The following is a 21013-nucleotide window of genomic DNA, read 5'->3' as shown; positions in this document are numbered from 1 at the left end:
CGAGAAATGGGGCCCATCCAAGACTGCAGTTTCCAAAGTATGAGACTGCTATCATGTATTCAAAGTGCATATTGAGGTCTTCCTTGGGATATGCAGCCCTATTTGTAAGTTCTTCCTAGCATCCAAAGTAACTTCAGTTTTCCTTGCTTCAGTACTTTCCCTGTCTTTATTTTGCCATCAAAAGGGGGCCCAAATAATTCTTTCTTACCACATTTACAGAACTGTTCTTGTCCCTTCTCATCTATCACTTATTCCAGTCTGACATACTGAACACTTTAATCAACACTATATATCAAACTTTCCAAGCCCCTCATCACTTTTTTTGTTCCCCCTGTGAATTCCTTCCAGCTTGCCAGTATCTCTTGCAACCCCAGAAAGGAGAAGACCACTGTTCATCGGCATTCCTACAGCAGCCTCACTCAACAAACAGCTCTGCAATAACTTGCTCACATACAACATCAGTAACATTCATCTGTTAAGAATACAATCAGACTGAAATATAATAAAATTTCTCTCATAATATCATGGCAGTCACACGTACCAGCCAATGCTGTTGTCAGAAAGAGTTAGGAGCCCTAAAAGTATCGAACAGGAGCTCAAGCCGGCACTGCCTACAGGCACTGAAAAGACTGGAGCACATCCAACACCTCACTGGTAGCAAAGTACCCTAGGGCACCTTGTTTGCAGCAGTGTTGCACTGCCGCCTGTATGTGACTTTCTTCCAACTGCTCTACTTGCCTACAACTGCAGAAGGATCTGCCTAGCTCTGTGGTCCCACCACTTCTCTGCAACACCACATGACTTGGTGGTCTTAAATGTCTTTTCCAACCTAGTTGATTCTATATTCTGTGTCTCTCCTGGAACTGGCCAGGATCCTGCAGATGTCGTTTCCTTCCCTCCTTACTTTGTTCAACATTTTCATCACTGACATGGACAGTCGGATTGAGTGCGCCCTCAGCAAGTTTGCCGATGACACCAAGCTGTGTGGTTTGGTTGATACGCTGGAGGGAAGGAATGCCATCCAGAGGGACCTTGACACGCTTGTGAGGTGGGCTGATGCCAACCTCATGAAGTTTAACCATGCCAAGTGCAAGGTCCTACACCTGGGTCGGAGCAATCCCAGGCACAGCTACAGGTTGGGCAGAGAAGAGATTCAGAGCAGCCCTGCAGAGAAGGGCTTTGGGGTGCTGGTCAAAGAGAAAATGAACATGGGTTGGCTTCAGTGTGCACTTGAAGCCCAGAAAGACAACCGTATACTGGGGTGCATCAAAAGGAGCATGACCAGGAGGTCCAAGGAGGTGATCCTGCCCCTTTACTCTGCTCTCATGAGACCTCACTTGGAGTATTGTGTGCAGTTCTGGTGTCCTCAACATAAAAAGGACATGGAACTGTTGGAACAAGACCAGAGGAGGGCCATGAGCATCATCAGGGGACTGGAGCACCTCCCATATGAAGATAGGCTGAGAAAGTTGGGGCTGTTCAGCCTGGAGAAGAGAAGGCTGCGTGGAGACCTCATAGCAGCCTTCCAGTATCTGAAGGGGGCCTATAGGGATGCTGGGGAGGGACTCTTCATTAGGGACTGTAGTGACAGGACAAGGGGTAATGGGTTAAAACTTAAACAGGGGAAGTTTAGATTGGATATAAGGAGGAAATGCTTTCCTGTTAGGTTGGTGAGCACTGGAATGGTTTGCCCAGTAAGGTTGTGAATGCTCCATCCCTGGCAGTGTTCAAGGCCAGGTTGGACAGAGCCTTGGGTGATATGGTTTAGTGTGAGGTGTCCCTGACCGTGGCAGGGGATTTGGAACTTGATGATCTTAAGTTCCTTTCCAACAGTAACCATTCTATGATTCTGTGATTCTACTTTTCCTTGAGCAGTGATTATCTGTGACCATGGAAAACATATGGCAAGCATTGAATTTTGATGCCATTTCTCTGGATAGAAGGAGGAAGGAAAATGGTTGGAAATCAACTGACTGGTAAGAGCTTTGTACTCAGGTATCCAGCAACCCTTCTGCTGGATGGTGGTCTAGTCAGAAGTAGCTAAAGAATACATAATGCCCCTCAACCTTTATTTCTGATGTAAAAGAAGTAACAAGCATCGGATACAATTGCAGTTGGAAAACAACCATTCTTTAGGTTACAATTATGTGATTTCCCTGTAAGACAGAAAAGACTCTTATTCAGATCACAGAATGGTTGAGGTTGTAAGCACCACCAGGGTTCATCTAGCCCATGTCACTGATGAAGAAATTAAGCAAATACTGGACCCAGTACTGACCCTTGCGGGACACCACTATTTAAAGTCTCCAACAACCCTCTGAGACCTGCCATTCAGGCAGTTCTTGTCCAGCCTGCATTTCCTGAGCTCACCTACAAGGGTGTCATAGGAGACAGTGTTGAAAGCCTTGCTGCAGTCCAGGTAGACAAAATCGACTGCTCTCCCCTCATTTATCCAGCCAACTGTCCCATCATAGAGGCGATCAAGTTGGTTAAGTATGATTTCTCTTTGATGAATCCATGCTGACTACTCTTGATCACCTTCTTGTCTTCCACATGCTGAGAGATGGCCCCCTGGATGAGCTATTCCGTCAGCTTTCCAGGGATGGAGGTGAGGCTGACTGGCCTGTACTTCCCAGGGTTCTCTCCCTGTTTGAAGACTGGGATGACATTTGCTTTCTTCCAGTCCTCAGGCACCTCCCCTTATTGCCATGACATATCAAAGATGATTGAGAGTGGCCTAGCAATGATGTCTGCCAGCTCCCTCCGCACTAGTGGGTGCATTCTGTCAGGGCCCAGGGACTTGAAGATGTAAAGTTTCTCTAAATGATCTTTAATCCAATCCTCCTCCACTAAGGGAAAGACTTCCTTTCTCCAGACCTTCTCCCTGGTCTCCTGGGTCAGGGATTCCTGAGTGCTGGCCTTGGCACTGAAAACTGAAGCAAAAAGGGCACTTACACCTTTTCTCAGCAATATCTATCATTTGAAGAATACCATTTTTCAGTATATCAAAAGCACTAGAACTAGTCTTCTCTTCCAGCAGTTCACAGCAGCACAGGGAAAACTGGTTTTTGCTGTTCCCAAGATGAAGGGCTGGGCCCCTACTAATACAGAAAGGGGAGAGGCAGAGAAAGGAGGAAGGGAGGACCCAACCACACAGCATACAGCTCTGGAGAGCAAGCTTACTGCTTCCATTACCTTCAAGCGTATCAGATATATAAGGTGAGCAGGGGCTGCTGCTGAGAGATGCCACTTCTGCATTTGGGTGCAGATCAGAGTACAAGTGGAATAAACAGGGCTTGCTTGTACCACACAGCAGGCGGTAGCATCACCTTTCTCCCTCTTGGAGAACAGAAACAATATGCCCCTCCTCAGAGATCATAAGTGCTTTTGTGGCTCCTACTGCCACTGGAGACAGAATCAACCCTAGCAACTTGGTTTGCTTCTGCTTTAAAAGGATAGTAATAGGAATATGTCACATTGCAGGACAGAGGATTTGTGACAGGAATTAAGTCTGAAAATGAGATGTCTGGAGAGACAATATGACAGAGGTCTGTAAAATCCTGAGCTGTGTGGAAATTGTGTGTGGTAATTGTGTGTGGAAGAGATTCAGTTCTGCACTGCACCTTCCAGTACAAATGTCTGCAGACATCAAATGAAACTCATAGAAATAAGGCTGGGAACTATCCAGAGGACATGGCTCTTTGGTCTGCATGTAACTCCCAAACACATGGAGTTACACGTTGCTCTGAATGGTACAAGATCATGTGGGTTTGAGATGAGATTAGACAAATTCAAAGAAGAGAGATGAGGCTTAGTAGAATATACATGACCAATCGCCAGGTCTAAAACACTACCTTGGGGAAAACGTCACCTATTCTAGAGTTGTTCTCCTGTACTTCCCCTGGCATTCACTTTCAGTCATTGTCAAAACAGCTACAGGTTAGACAAGCATTTTACCTTGTACACCTGTTCCTATATTCTGTCAGATTTGGGCTTAAGATATGTTCAGCTGATATGTAGAAGAGCAGCCTGTATACTAGATAGAGACAGAAAGAAAAGCTACAAAGCTCCATGCCACACTTGAAATAGTGTGAATTCACAGTACTGGCCCTTCCGCATTACACTACAGCACAAAAGAGAAGAATCAGACCCCTCTGTATGCAAGGAAGTTGGAACATTGTGACTACCTGTTCCTCCCTGCCTCCAGTCCTAGCACTGCAAATCTGGCATTGCCTTCAGTTGCTCATATAGTCTTTCAGAATGGCTCCCTTGGCTGACATGTAACAAGGTTAGGTCTTAAAAAATCTAATAAAAAAAATAAGCAGGTGTTTGTTTTGTAACTTTAGATTACATTAGTTTTATAGATTTTTCTGGCATCCACAAGAGACTTCCACATCCCTAATATAACAGCCAGCCTCTGATGTCAGCTCTGGACTTGGTTGGCTCATGTGTTCAGTATGACTGAAAAATCATTCATATTTCAGGCTTATTCTGTTAAGCATAATTCTGCACCATTCCACAGCTTATTAAATGAGATTTTTTTCCCAAATTACCTCTGCATTCGGCAATTTCCACCAACAATACTGATCTCTTCAAGGCACTGAGACTTACTGAAATACAGATGAATGGTGATTTCATTGCCTTGTGAATAAGAGCTAAAACCTTTTCCTAAATTGATCCTACATCTCTTTAAGAGCAGCTAGAGACTAAAAATTTGGGACCAGCAGAACTGAGGCAATGCCAGATCCTAGGTGAAAAAGTTAGTTTTCCTCTAATCATGATCTCTGTGTATATGAAACGGTTTATTTTCCACTTTAAATGTTTTTATATTATGGAAGATTTTTTGTAAAGGCATATAAACCTGTATTTTATTCAAACAACATGGCCAAGTGACAGAAATTGAAAGAGACTAAACTAATACTGTATGTTCTACCACACAGCACAGAAGTATTCCCAGTTCTCCCAGCAACTTGAGTCAGCAAAGTTGCACTTTGTCATGAGCTATGCCATGTCATTCCACGCCACTCTGGATGGCGCTCCACTCGCCTTTGTACTGACAGCACACAGCCCTTTTTCTCTTTGCTCGCACGGCCTGTGATTCTGCTGCCTGCACAGCGTGGTTTACTGCATATAACATACATAAAAAGGGGTGGGGAGGAACAAAACAAAACACATGCAAGTATGGTACTAATACGGAAATTACCAGAAAGACATCAGAACATTAGAATAGTTTGGGTTGCAAGGTACCTTAAAAATCATCTAGTTCCAACCCTTATGATTCCCCCTCTGCGCAATTGTTATTCTGGGCACTTTCCACATAAAAAGTGATTCCTTTTGGAAGTTGGAGAGGGAAGAGGAAGGAGAGCTTTCTCTTCCCCATAACATAATGTAATTCAACTGTCCAGATGCTAGAAAAGAAACATGGTGAAGAAGAAACCTTCATCTGACCCACTTAGTGTTAGTCATTATAACTACTATGATAGCAGCCAGAAGCTCACTTTCCTATCATGATTTTAGGAAGTGTGGTACAAGACAAGGAGGACTACCGCTTTGTTCTGCAAGCAAAGGTGCCCAATTAGATGGACCACTGCATCTTGTGAAATACAGACAAATCCCAGATTGCAGGTGTTCTTATGTGATTACTGTGCTGCAAGCTAAAGAAGTACTGAATAACAGCAGTGTAGGGAAATTCATTCAGCTGCTGCTTCAGCAAGACCTGCTAAGCATCCCTTTTTGCAGTGTTGACATCATAACTCTGAAAGCTAACTCCAGCCAGAGCCAGGTAGCAGTGGCAGTGCAAATTCACCAGACTTCAATGTATCTACAGGGGCTGCACACTAGAGCTTGTCATAGTTTTCTGCATTTTCATCAGGAATGTTCTATATACATGAGTAATGCTACTGTGAAGTTTCCTCCTTCAAGCCCTCTTCATCCCCTAGCCCCATTTACAAGACCTTCTGCTAAAATGTATGCTGGATTTATGATATCAAATTTGCTAACTAATCCTTTCCCTAGGGCCTCTTAAAGTATACATTATGATTAAAAGGAAATTTTAAAAGGCTCTACATGTGTAACAATAGATCATGAAGCACTTCAAAATCAGTCATACACCCTCACAGCCTCCCCCCATAAGATGATGTACAAGTCAGAAGGCATTTCCCTCTCTGAAATCGGAAGAAACCAAAGCAGAAAGAAACAAAGCCTGAGATAAGACAGAGCTCTGCTTTCTCTATGCACATTACACTGCAGCATGGGTCACACACTCAAGCTGGAAGCAGAGGTGAAGATGGCTGGCATTCTGCCCTGGCACAGCATGGCCTTTCCCAGGGCTCACAGAGGCTGCAAGAAGGCAATAGAAGCAGGAAAAGAAACCTGCAGCTGAGCCTTCCATGTGCAGGCTCTCCACAGATGCCATTAGCTCTTCTTTACCTACAAGCAGAAAAGATGTAGCTTAATTAAAAGGACAGGAACCAAGGGTTTGCAAGCAAGGTAAAAAGTCTAATTGAGCAATTGCCTCTAGCCACTTAGAAAGTGGTTTTCTGATTTCCCATCATTTCTTCAGGAAAGTAATACAGACAGAATGAAGCTTGCTCCGCCCGATGCAGATGAGCTCTTCTGATATTGCTACAACTTCAGTTTGTGTCAGTGTGGAACTGCATCAACAAGATGACAGTTCTGCAGCTGCTTTCTGTCCCTGCTCTTAGACACACAGCTTGAAAGCAGGGCCCAGACCACCTTAACCCTCATCAAAGCCTCTATCTGAACAAGCAGCCACATAATACCAACTTAACACAGAGCCCAGGTTCTTCTCAGCAAATGGCAGGGTGCAGTATTCCTTGGGTCTGGACAAAATCAGTCTCAAGCACAATTCAAAGCAGAACCAATTTTATTTAATTATTGTACAACCATCACTGGAAAACAGAAAGCTAATTTCTAACACCCTTCATCATGAATATTAGATGCATTTAGTTTGCTGGCATATTAAAGGACAACTTACTCAGGACTAGAACATCCTCACAAAGAACTGTGTGACATATGCACATCCACAAAGATTTATTAGCATTATCCTAGCTGATGCTGTACATCAACCTTGATGGTGAAAGCTCCTTTAGGAGTGGATGGGTGGGGAAGAGGAGATAGACACAATTAACAACGGAAAGGAAAACTCTTCACAGTGGCTATTCAGCTCCAGTAGTGATAGGGTCCCCAAATGAGCATCTTTGCCAGGCACCCATACAGTGCAGCAGGTCACTCCTCCCATCCCTTTTCCATAGCAGCTGAATAGTTTCCATCAAGATCTACTCAAACCCCCTGTTGCTTGTCCCTGTGTATCACACAGATAGTGCTGATCAGAGCACATGCTGGCCAGCAGGTGCTGCCTGCCAATTCTATGCAAACATATTGTTTTGTCCTCTAACATAAAGGAAGAGCTACAGCCCAGCGTGTGATGCTCAAGTGGCAAATATCACCTCAGGGTGTGCAAGTGCAAGGCCAGGAGAGTAACACCAACAAGGGGAAAGAAAATGCTGCCCTAAAGGAAATCACCATTACCGTGTAGGGAATGGAAAAGACTAGTTGGCTAGTGAATGCCCAGCCGCAAAGGCCAGGTTAAAAATCCCCTAGGAGACCATTCTGTTGGGCTTTTGACTGCCTGTCAATGTGCTCCACGTGAAAACACACCTTAATAAGCAAGCCAGTATTACTCAGAACCCTTTGCCTAGGTGTGACAAACAGCATAAAGAACAGGAAATTGCACCCATTAAGATACGCATGCAAGCAGCACTTTCCTTGCTCTCGGTGCTATTAAAGTGATGTATAACATCCAACTCCTGCTGCCACAGAAAACCATGGCTACTTTTTCAGGAGCTCAGATAAGCCAAAATATAAAGTGATACTTACAGTCACTGCAAACCTGATCATACTGCAAGGCCTGGTTATCTTACTGCTCAAGCACATCCATTGGTTCATTACAGCTACTGAAGGAGCAAAAAAGCAGGCATTTGATTTCAACAGCATCTCCAAAAATTATACTCTCAGCCCTCCCTTATGGCTCTCCACTGTGAGATATGCTCTGCATCAAGAAAGACAAACCTTCCCCTTGCTCCAAGTCTTGCATTCAGGCCTCTCCTGGTGACAGAACCTGGCACATGTCATCATTCATTCTCACACCCACTGCCCTCCCATTGTGCTTGCTGTCACCTGGAAATAATAAGAAATCATGCATTTCTCCCAGAAAACTTCCAATCTTGTAGCTGACTGGAAAACCACAACTCTGGGTGGACAGAAAGAAATGAGATGGTCAGGAATATTCATAGTCCAACATTACCTTTTCAGGGATGCAAATGGCAAGACAAATACAGGCTGAAATACAGCCAAATGCTGTTTTCTGATTTTATACAGAGCCAGTCTGTGGCCACACCGGTAGCTAAGTCGATACTGATTTACATAGGGACCTGCAGCAGCTTGGAGACTCTTCTTTTGCAGATAAATTTTGGCTCTGACCTATTGAGAGCAAACAGGGAGCTGCAAATCAACTAAAGCCCCAGCAATAGATGGAGACACGGGATAAGCTGTAAGTTTTTGCCAGATGAGGGCTGCTCCTGTGGCACCCAACCAATTCCCCTTCTCCCAAGCCCAGGCTGCCCTCCTTGCCTTTTTGGTGCCAAGTAAGCAGCAGTGCCAGCGTGAATATCAGCCTGGAGATTGCCTGCACAACAAGATCAGCCAGAAAACGAAACAGTTGCATACAACAGTATGAACAGTGAAGAGAGACTATACTGGAGAATCCAGCTCATGATCTATTCGAATATGAGCCTCAATCAGCTGCTCCTCCACTAACAGCATCTGGACTGCACATCCCATCATTAAGAATAACAAGCAAGAAAATAGAGAGTTAGTGTACAAATGAGGGACACTATTCTGCTTAGCTTCTCTTCCCAACTCAAGCCACCTACCAAACCCTTATGTTCTTCTATCTTACGCTCTCACTTCAAAAATGAGACTATTTTTACCAGAAAGGAGACTGTCAAGGACTAATCCACTTAAAGCCACTTCTTCTGTCTGCCAGATTTTCGAGAAAGGTCTCTATTACAATACACAAGACAATCTATGTCCATGAGACCAACACCAATACTTTCCAACCAACACTTGTGACCAGATATAAGTACACACACTAACACTAAAGGAGAAACAACTTCTCTGATTTCTCAAGTACCAGAAAGTTTGTTTCTCAGGGAAGAAAACTGAGGACTCTACACTAGGAAATACTACAAGGAAATAAAATTTTACATGGAAAAAGTACATGGAAAGAAATTCCAAGTCAGAGAACAAGAGCTGTTCTGCTATCACAACATGGGATCAATTTTCCTTTCGTAACCAGCTTGTAAATAGCTATTGCTTCTGGAGAAAAGGTTTCACTTGGTATGTGAATGATTCACAGCTTGATGCACGTACTTACATGAGAACATTAGGTCTTCACTCGTCCAATGACGGGTCACAACTGCTCATTTTCTTGAAAAATTCATAGAGAAAAAAAAAAGAAAAAAAGGTCACTGCCTCAGTTTCCTGACTGGTTCTTCAAACGTAGGCATAGGTTTTGACACCTTTGGTCTGGGTGTGGGAAGGGAGACAAAGCAGGGTAAAGTTAGTTTAAGACACTTAGCCCATCTTCTCAGCACAAAGCACTGACTTGCATACTTATATCAACAGATGCATTGGACTCTTACCTCTTACAGGGTCACAAAGACTTACTTAATTTTTTTATACTTTTTATTTCAGACACAAATATCTTCTTGCAGCAATTACTACATTTCTTTATGTGCCTCAATCTACTTTTTTTCTCTCCCACAGCTGCCTTTCCTGTTGCACAGCTACACTGCTGATCCCATCTCTGTGTATTCACACCATGTTTATCTTGATCTCCCTGAGTATAGTGTTACCCCTTTGTACCATCGGGGGTGGGATCAAGAATTCAGGAAATGCTATTTGTCTTCTACAGCAATGCTGAAACACAAGTACAAATGCACATACCAAAGTGCTGTAAATGAAGGGAAAATCTGAGAAGTAAAACAGCCAATTTAATGTCAGAAGGAATACAACTACAGTAACATACTTTTGGGGAAACTTACACCCATTCATTAGCAGTAGGAGAGAAAGCCCAGCCTGACATTATCCTCTGGGTCAGGCACAGGTTTCCACAAGGAAGACCAACACCAACCAGCCTGCCTGCTATGTCCTTCCCTATCCTTTTCATTCCTCAGAGTCGACCTGTCTGCACTGCATACCAACCCAAGGTAGGACACATTCCAAAGGCAGGAGAGAAGTTTTCAGAATCCCAGTTTTCTAGGGCTGGAGATTTCACAGCTAGCATCAGATAAGGATGAGGACTCAAACACAGAATTCACAGAACACTCAAACCCATACTCAATGGCCAATGTTGAAAGTACGCTGTGGAGTATCAGAGCTCTGTGGAGTATCAGAGCTTCACTACAAATGGCAGCGTAACCAAACAAAGCAAACACCTCCCAAACAATCCAGCCTGTTCTTGTTTCTCCTCTCACCAAAAGAAAAAAAAAAAAAAAAAAGTAATTGTCACTTGCAATTGTCTTGATTTGGCAGTCCTGAGGGGTTTTTTATCTTCCCATTGACCGGAAGCAACCCAGCTCTGTAGAAGCACACACAGATCTGCACCACATCAGAGATTTGTTTACCAAGTCCCATTCTTGATTTTTTTTTTTACTATAAACCCCTCTCAGATCACAGCTGTAGTTCTATTACTTCTCTGAGACAAAGCTGATTTAAAAGATTCCTGATTGTCCCTACTCTTCAGTATTCTTTCCTTCTCTCCATTTCCCATCTGTATCTGAGGTCTTCTCAGCTGTGCCACATCTCACATGTGGTGGTTGCTGGAAAGGGGGAACCAAACCCCAAGACTAAGTTGGTAGAGTTGCACCACCACTGAAAGAGGTACACATGTAAGCGTATCCTTAACAAAGGCAACCTGCTTGTAAATGTCTTTGAGAGAAAGGGCTTTTCAAACCCACAGCAGTCTGTGGTTGTGTGACCCTCAACAAGGGGAGCTGTGCATCACTGGATAGTCAGCAGGACAAATTTCATCAGGATGAGACTGCTCAGTTGCAGTTTATACCAGATGCAGAAGAGATGAAACAATGTGCCAGAAAGCTATGAGAAAAGCTATGAGATGAAAGTGCCCCTTTGACATTTCCCGACCAAACTTTTACTGGCACAGTTTATAGCAAGTCAACACCTTTTGTCGCCTGGACTGAGCACATAATCTTGTTCCGTTCTGTCATGGGGCTCATCATCACACAGAGCCGCAGCTAGAGTTTGTAATTACAAAAAAACTCCCAGGTTTCTACTCACAGAATAAGCATGTTTGGTACAGAAGTAGCAGCATGAGGTTGCTATGGTGGGATGTTTTTTTAGTAGAAAGACCACATTTTAAAGGCAGCTTTTCATCAACAGTAATACTTTTTTGGAAGCCTTTTTCATTGAAGTGGTTGGTAGCTTCCATCCTGAGTACCAACAGAGGAGTCATTCCCTATGTCTTTTACAGTTTCTGAACTCTGCTGCAGGGTCAAAGAGGAAAACGGCTAACACATAATTACCCAGTAACAGTGGCGATAACACGTCACCTCTCCAGCCAAAGTCTCCCTGATAGCTTACATGTTGCAGGAAGTATTCCATTATTTTAGACAGTTAGTTGGTTGTTGGTGGCCAGATGGCAGTTGCAAGATAATAATAGTTGGCAATCTAGTACGTGTCTTTGCTTCTTCCAAGGTTTGCTTCTTCCAGAAATATCCAGTGTTAAAAATAGCAGGAATGAGTATGGGAAGCCATTTTCTAATGGCTCCCCGCTTTTGTTTTATTTTCATTACAAAAATCAATGCAGGAGTCTTTCTCATACCTACGTTGGCTGGTCCCACTCTAACTGTGCTCTTTTAGCGAGCACATTGAGCACTTAATCACACTTAATTATTTTGTCTAAAGCCCATATATTTGCTGAACAACCAGAAATAGCTCTGGTCATTCTTACTGTAGACTTTTCCTCTACAGATGTCACCTTGGGGTCTGCCTGACATCTGAGGTTTTATTAATTACTAGTCTTACTACTGCTAAGAGCAAAAGTGTTATCAGCTAGGTACTGTTGCTTACTGATAAAATAAGGTATGTCATCAAGTATATAATAAAGTTCTGTCATAAACTGCACAGTTCTACAGCCATATGTGGCTGAGATTTACATGCACTTCCTTGATTTTAAAAGGCATCTTCTTATCCCATCCCATTCCTCTGTCAGATTCTGGCATCCCAATGTGGCCATGTCATTGCTAAAGAAGCTACAGGTAAAGGTGATCTTACAAGCAAATGTCAACATTAAATCAAACCACAAGTATCTATCTACATTAGTATTTTAATCATCCAAGGCAGGTGGGGCATAGTAGTATTTCAAGAGATTTAAGTGACCTTCACAAAAGATTCATCTGTAGATCTCTGAATACATCACTGATGCACCCAAGTTCTCAGAGACTCCATAGCACAATGTGTTTTAAAAGACAATTTTCTCTAGAAAGGGACTGTGACATTCATACTAAGAATAAGAATTTCATTTCACTTTAGAACCAATGAAAAACAGTAAGAGTCTAGTATCAATGCAGCGGTCGGCATCTGATAAAGAAAACAAGGAATTGCATATCAGGCATTATGGTGACAAAACCAAAAAACTGCTTCCTGCTGGCATATGTTGAAACTGCTGCTGAAAAAAACTCAAAACACTCAAATGCTAACTTTGTGGTGTAATTGTACACCATGTTCATAGCACCTGGAACATGCTACATGCATGTGTGCTCGAAGGAGGAAAGACATAAGAAATGAGAACAAATAGTGGAGCTGTTTTAAGGGAGAAGGCAACACTGTTCACATCTCCCTCCACACTACTCAATCTGCTTGTGAGGAGGTTGTCTATATAACTACCATCCTCACTAAATAAATGTCGGAAGCAAAGTACAAAGTGATTATTTCCCCTCTTAACTCAAAACAAAAATACAGCTATAGTCAGTAGTCTGCAGAAAAGGCACAAAAAACAAAACTAGCACAGCTCAGGAGCCAAACCTGTAAGTTGAGTCTTAGTTAGTACCTTTAGAAACTCATGTGTTCAGCTTTAGAGCTTAATTGCTTACTAACCATTTGCCATCCATCTCCCCCCATGAAAGATGAAACGACTAGCAAATATATCCTCTTTAGGAGAGCCAACAGTAGCCCTTCTTGCTGGCTCTACCTCTTCATGCACAACATGCTCTCAGAAGCAATTCTCAGTGTTTTAAAACATTCCCTTTTGGCAAGGAGTGACCTAGCTTATTAAGAGACAACATTTCAAGTGTTCAACATACCACCCGTTATGCCTCTGCCAGGGTTTAACCCCACCTGGCACAAAGTACCACACAGCCGCTTACTCTTGGAATGGGGAGAACTGGAAAAAGGTAAAACATGTGGGTTGAGATAAGAACAGTTTAATAATTGAAATAAAATAAAATAATATTTTAATGAAAAGTGAGACAACAAAAAGATAGAGGAATAAAACCCAAGAAAGACAAGTGCTGCACAATACAATAGCTTACCACCCGCTGACTGAAGCCCACTCCATCCAGAAGCAGTGATCGGCCCCTCCCAGACAGCCCCTCCCCAGCTTCTATACTGAGCATGACATTCTGTTGTATGGAATACCCCTTTGGCTAGTTCGGGTTAGGTGTCCTGGCTCTGCTCCCTCCCATCTTCTTGTACCCTTCCTCACTGGCAGAGAATAAGAGCTGAGAAGTCCTGGATCAGGGTAAGCAGTACTTAGCAACAACTGAAACATCAGTGTGTTTTCAATGCTGTTCTCAGACTAAAGCCCAAAACACAGCACTGCACCAGGTACTAGTAAGAAAATTAACTCTGTCCCAGCTGAAGCCAGGACAGGTTCCCTCATCTGTAAATTAAATTAGAAAACAACATTATTATAATTTTGCAGCCCCAAGGACTTGAGCTGTGCTGTGCTCAGCGCTCTGAAAAAACATGCTGAGAATCAGCCCTGCACCAAAGTTGAAGGAGATGAGATGGGGATAAGGTGTAGAAGGTTTGCTTGGAAAGCAAAAGCCTTTATCCATAGCCATTTAGCAGAGCAGGAACAGAACCTAGGCCTCCCAGCTCCCTTTTCCTGGCTATTTAAAGCCATTTCTATTCTTATCAGGTACTAGTAGGAGCATGTCATCACAGTCAGACTTACATCGACAAAGCGAGACTGTCTATTCCAGAAATGCAGCTGAGGAAAACTCTGCAAGTCATCTAGTCCACCTGTTTCCTATGAAACAAGATCAAGTTTACCCTGATAATCCCCTACGTATTAGTATGATCGGTTTTAAAATGCCTCCAATATCAAGTCTACAACTTCCTTACAATGCTTGGCCTTATGCTGGAACATTTTTCCTGAAGGTCTATATTAAACCTCCGACAATAGAGTAATCCAAACCCTACACCTGTGACCCAAGTAATAATACACCAAATAAAAACCATGCAAAGAATATGTGTGTTTGGCTCTCAGGAACAATTCACTCAAGTTCCTAAGTAGCACAATTTCCTTTTTAGTGGGCTCCAGGAAACTGCATTGGAATTAGCTACTATTTGCATTTCCAGCTGAAGCCTGGGAATTGTTTATCAACGATTGTCCTTGAACACTTTGTTCCCAACAGAGTAAATTTATTCAGTTTTCATTTGACAGAAGAAGAGAGACTAATTTGGTTTAACCATTAAAAAGATAAGAGTTGATGGCTCCCTCTGCTTTCTTAGCAGTGAGAATGTGACTAGGTGGCCTGTGGTCAGGAGCTGTCTGCCTTTGGTGAGATCTGCCTGATTCACAAGCTCTGGCAGCTCACAATTAAAGGCTCCTTTCAGAAGGCGAGGAAAACTGGTATCAAGGCCTTGCTTACTCTTTTAGGATAGAGCACCAAAGCCTGACAGGTGATATCAGTGGGCTGAAACAGTGCAATAGTTTAAATGGTCCACTGCTCATTAGGAAGCCTCCAAAGCCTTTCACTTTGGCTTAGATTATTAGCTTTTTACAAGCAAGAGGCAGCTGTAATGGGAAGCTGGAAGTGCCCACTCAGTTGGAAACTGGAGCACCCAACAATCTCATACTGGCCAGAATCCCTCCTGGGAGAGCACATGCTGCCATACGAGTGAGAAAGCCCAAAGCAAAACCTAGGCTTCTGACCCTCCCTGTACAAGGACATATCATTGCATGAAAAGCTGGAGCATCAAAAAAATACACACTAGGGGAAATTGTGTTGCCCCATCAAAACTCTTATAGCAGTCTTTGGTGTAGTCCTCTTAAGGAGGACTTCCCTCCACTACTGAGTACAGGCAATGGTTCACTCTGCATCTGAGTGCTATTTCTCAAGGTACTGACTTGCACCTCACCTACCCTGCAAATGGCTTGCTAAGCTCAGTCATGCCCAGATCCTGGATTTGGTCACACAGTTTTGCTTGGCAGGTAAAGAAGCATTGGCTAGAACATTCTCTGTGTATGATTTGTTGTAAACTGCAACACAGGCAGAAAATGTTGTAAACTGCAACACAGGCAGAAATAAAGAGGCTATCACTTAAACAACCAATATTTTGCCATCCCTCACCATGCAGTATTAGGTCTAGATCCTCCTGAGTTAGGCTCTGTGCTCAAGGAGGGAACCATCATGCTAACTTTGTGGTAACAGGCATTAGTTAAATCCTGGCCCACTCTACTAGATACACATAAAACTTCCATACAAGAACAGAAAGCTCTGGAAGCTATGCAGTGCTGACTCTCCAAATAAGAGTTATTTCACTTTATTGTTTTAAACATTGTTTTTATTATACATCCAGGCAACACGTCAGATAAAGGCATAAATTCTTATTAAAAGGACACTGCCACCCCAAAGTCATTATTAAAAAAAAAAAAAATTACAAGTGCCATAGGCAGCAGTCTCAAGAGCGTTTAATAAATTTGAAGAACTGTATTCATACAGCTAAATGAAAAATTGAGCTCATGCCTTATTATAACAGCACCTGTGTAATAATCTCATCTGCTCCCAGCAAGCTGAAGGGCAGTGGCCTTCACTAGCAGTGAAATGACCATGTGCATGGGGAAGTTTTAGACTGACTCCAGCTACTGGGCAAGAGAATAGCTCCTGTGTCACCAGACACTCCATGCCCAGTTTGCCAGTGAGCTGCAGAACTTGGAAGAACACAAGGTAAATGGGGATGCAGCCTGAGGGTAGGATCCTCTAAACTGAAAACAAAGACTTCAAGGGCTTGTTGAACACACTGCTTCAGGGCAGCAAAGGCTCTCTGGCCCTCAGTTGACTTCCAAGTAAAATGGAGGCATTGAAGTACACTGCAGGAGGACAGAGCTGGGTGTTTCTAGAACATAGTATTGAGTATCCTTAGAAATACTCATCCTCTTCATTAAATGAGCACTGCAAAGTGAAAACTGCTTTTCAGAGTTTGTTTCTACACTTTTTTTTTCCTGAAATAAAATGGTTTAAATGCAGTGTCTTCAGATGGCACATTTTAGTGAAAAAAAGTAAAAAAAAAAAAAAACAAAAAAAAAATCAGAAATTGGATTCTGTGGGGGAAGAAACTTCTTTGTGTCTATTGATGCTCCCAAGAATTCCAAGGCAGTGGCTGTCAGTCTGGGAAATGTAAGTGCAGCTTAAACTTAAGAAAGTATTGTGGAAAATACAGTGCTAGCAAAAGGTGCCAAATACTCTCTTTGGCAACAGAAGCCTCAGACCAATGAATGACAGGTGTATGGCATGGTGTTGTTACACAATGCAGAGGAGAGGTGATTATATACACAGGTGACCTGTTTCAAGGGAATTTAGAATAAAAAGCTGTTATTAAAATACAGTGGTCTTCACCCAAGTTCATGCCAGAGGTATAAATACTATGCTTGACTTCACTTCCACAAAAAAATAAGACTACACTTGAGTGCAATAGCAAATGATCTGAAGCACCAGATTCTTCTTTCTTAATGACTTCTGGACCTTTAGTATCACAAGCAGCTTCTTCTGTATCTCCTATACAGAAGATATATTAGCAGGCAGCTTTATGCATCCCTAGACATGGGAAATTCAAGCAGGCATCGTTAGAAGAGCACAAAGGAGAAAAATAAAAACTGTGAACAAGGAGCCCAGAAATGCAACAGGACTTTGATTTTCTCTGCCTTCATCCAGTAACACTGGATCCACCTTCTCACTCATCATTCTCGTACTAGAAAACACTGTGCAATTAGAGCATAACTGCATAGCCCTGTGATGAGCATCAGTGCTATTCAGGGGTAATACGGAAGCATTACCTAGCATCTACTAGGACCTTGCCATGCCAGACACCATCCATCACCTCTCCCTAACGTTCTCATAGCTATGGCTTTTAATGTTTCAGAAAGTAGTGTTTCTATTGCTTCCCCTGCAAAAATTATCCGAGTAATACATCTTACTAACAGGAAACATTATGGAGGAAAATAAAGGTGAACAAGTCAATTAATATATCTAATTAGTGGGATGACTACACTCGGTCTTCAGCAGCCTATGATATTGCTTACAAAGGACAGTCATTCAAATGCCAAAGCTAAATTAGAAGCAAACAGTTTCTGATTAGGAATTTTCATACAGAGATGCCAAGCACTGACCGAGATGAGAACTGAGCTCTCCTCTCCCTTGTTGGCATAGGGCAGCATGAAATATGGTATATCTGGATTTTAAGCTTCCCTAGGGCCTCATATCCCAAAGACGTAAGATTCCTATTTTCTATAAACAATAGCTTGGATCAGATATTTAAAGAGCATGTTATAAGGAGAGCAGGCAGTTTCAAAATCCAAGTGAAAAGCCATGCTCAGCATTTAGAACCTGGGATTTAGTTCAAGCTGTTCCAACAGCTCAAATATTTCTTTCCTGTATAAGACATTTTGCTTTATGTTAGTTTAAGATAAGCAAAAATAAAACCTATTTGTACAACAATTCCAGGGAGATTAATGAGCCTGGAGCTCACTTATCTGAAAGCTGGAGCTTTGTTGAAGTCTAGGGATTTTGCTCCCTTCCCCCAGAGAAGCAATGCCAGCCCCTTTTCTAGCTGCAGAGTTGACTGGCTCAGAGGGTTTTGTCAACCTTAGCAATGATGGATGATGCTCCTGCTCCAGCAAGCTCCAGGCTGTCAGCTGGCTCAGAAATAATATACATGCTGACATGCACCATTCAGTCCACCTCCACTGAGCACACCCTTCTTACTGTAGCCCCACAAAGAGACTTGGGCAAACTGCAAAGCTTTTTTAGATTTCCAAATCTGTTCATATTTGTTTCTGCAATGACTGAAATCCACTGCACAGTTGGCAACTGATGAGGAGAGACTCTGTGACAGGGACAGATTTCGATATGCCGCCTGGATCCTTCACTTGCGTGCAAAGCTAGATGGCTTACCTCATCCATAGCATGGCTGACAGCGGGGAGATGAGGTGTCTTCTTCAGCTTCAGCAGTGATCCTCTGGCTGATGCTGGCACTGCACTGAATGGTTTTAAAAGAAAAATGGGAAATTATTTCTACATTATAAGGCTCCCATAGTACAGGCTGTCCATCAAGTAGACTTGAAAGAGTGTAACCCTGGTACAAAAAGGCCTTCGGAAAAATATCCAAAGAGGAAAACTTGAAATACACAATTTCATGTATTTTGAGAAGCAGCAAGGCTAGTTGTATATGATTTGTGCATCAACTCCAAGTGACACAAGGCCTTATCCAGTCCCATTTATTAGTAATTATGTGTTCCAAAAGCAAAAAGGCATCTGGAAATATAGCGTAACCTTGAAAAGCAGTCAGGTTTTTATCCCTCCTTAAATCATACCACAGGCCAAAGGGTCTTTGAGGACCTCCACTGGATACAGTGGCCTTAGCCAGCTTCTGTCCAGAATATGTCTTCTGCAAACAAATCAGCACACAATTAATTATAAACACTGTTATGTACAGTCAGTGTAGCAGATGCATTTCCACAAGATTTCAGGCAACCTACTTAAGTCTAACTGATCACAAAATGCAATAGCAAGTCAATACATCCTTATTAATAGTCAATATTGCAGCATTAAACAGGTGAGTTTAAATTGTTTGTTTTCCCAAAAAGCCAGAGAAGCCAGCATCTTTTCTAGAACCCACAAAAAGGTATATAAACTTAATGCAATTGATGGTACTTGATGATTTGCCATAAGGAGTTCCCTAGGACTGCAGCATAACCTTAACTATTATAACTAGCAATAAGTATGTTATACTAAAACTTGAGCAACTCTGCAGACCTGCAATAACTGCTGCTGAAATTGCAGGTGATCTGACTAGCAGCACTTTTCTTATTACATATGTCATGCTACCCAGGTAGCAAATTATTCCTGTCTTGGGAGGCGAGATGAATGGATCAAAATCTCGTATTTAGTTTTCCTTCTGTTACATTTCCAAAACTATGTTTCTAGAAAGGACAACTTTCTAGCAAATCCACCACATAATTCAACCTGTTGCATAGTAACATTAGTTCTCATGCAAGAATATGAAGCAAAATAGGGTTAGCATCCAAAGCCATCAGCAAGGTTGCAGTATCAGGCACTGATCATGGAACACTTCTCCCTTTGGGTATACAAAACCTGGCCAGAGTTAGAAACAGACACACACACAGAAAGCTCAGGATCTCACAGTAATACATGAGCCCCTACTGTTGAGCTTTAATACTGGTTTCCCTTGAAAAACAGACAGAGCACATTCATTAAATACACAACCCACCTTCTGATAGTAGACAAAAAATTCGAGGCAATGCATATTCATGTTATATGGTTCACATATTTATTATCCTATTACTCGTCCACAACAAGAAGAGGAAAACAAACATCACACAGCTTCCTCACGCCCCACACACTTGGTGGCTTTACATGGATTTGGCTTCAGCCAGCAACACACTGCAGAGCCTGCCAGCAATGCAGCAGTTCCTTTCAGCTGCATACCCTGCCAAAACTTTGATGAGGACTTGCAAGCAAGAGACTACACTGTAAGAGAAAAAGACGATTCTCTCACTTGATTCACCAGCAGAAAGCCACTTGCCTTCCGGGGCTGCAGGGGACAGCAGCTGGCAGCATCAGTACTTCCCACACACATCTCACTAAACAAACGCAGGGCTCCGTTGCTGGTTGCTGTTTCTCCCGTTTTCCCCACAAGCTCTTCCTTCTTTCCATTCCACAGAGCAGGTTTTCATACCCCACAGCTACAATAACTTGCTTGAACAAAGAAACCAAATACCAGTATCACCCCGGGCTGATTGCTCCGCCAGCTCAAGAGGGAAATGTGAACCTTCCTCATGTAAATAAGCGGAGCCTGCCTTTAATCTATTTACACTTGAGTTTTTAACATCATACTGCAAACACAAAAAATTTCACATCGGCCAGCAGAGCAGGTGAAAAGCTACTTGGACATTTACAACAGTGCCCCAAATGGGGTGATGCCTGTATTACAATGCAGACATTGCAGGAAAACTGCAAGGTAAGCACCCCCGAGGGACACAGAAGCTGTTGCTCCTTTTGCTACTATTTTTGTGGTAGCCTCTTTAACCTGCTCTGTTTCACCACTTGCAGTTTGAAATTGTCACACAAAAATTAGTAGGTCATACAAAAGGGAAGCTAATTAATGGAAATGCATGTGCTGAATACAGTTCACTTTTCTCTTTTTAGCACATTCTGTATGCAGCACAGGTACAGCCTTGTTACTGAAAAGGAACAAGATGAGCTGATTTAATACATGATAGCTGGAGTTACAGTAAACGTGATGCTGGCTGATAGATAGGAATTAATTGCAGCCTATTCCACACCGGGGCATTTCTGTAGAAGGGTAGTTTACAGCTCTATTTCTGCTACCTTTGGGGGCTACGGTTCAATCCATGGAGTAGCTCATCTGTCATCTCAGACAC

The 21013-nt window shown here is 42.6% G+C and overlaps 1 long non-coding RNA gene across 2 annotated transcripts; it reads right to left on the bottom strand.

The window, feature by feature from the left end:
• Positions 1–1995: 1995 nt before the first annotated feature.
• On the bottom strand, positions 1996–20921 carry LOC133219357 (uncharacterized). 2 transcript variants are annotated; one of them, XR_009727415.1, is made up of 3 exons: positions 20214–20921; positions 15476–15592; positions 1996–2933 (listed from the first exon to the last, which is right to left on the bottom strand). It is a non-coding gene; the product is annotated as an uncharacterized LOC133219357 (long non-coding RNA). The 2 variants fall into 2 exon arrangements; XR_009727416.1 differs by lacking the exon at positions 20214–20921 and adding an exon at positions 18504–18806.
• Between the last annotated feature and the right edge of the window lie 92 nt (positions 20922–21013).

This window comes from Neopsephotus bourkii, unplaced genomic scaffold (assembly GCF_033783945.1).
Source record: "Neopsephotus bourkii isolate Nb327-2 ecotype Australia unplaced genomic scaffold, CSIRO-AGI_Nbou_v1 NB_1350, whole genome shotgun sequence".
NCBI classification, from domain to species: domain Eukaryota; kingdom Metazoa; phylum Chordata; class Aves; order Psittaciformes; family Psittacidae; genus Neopsephotus; species Neopsephotus bourkii.
This window is presented reverse-complemented; position numbering and strand designations above follow the sequence as displayed.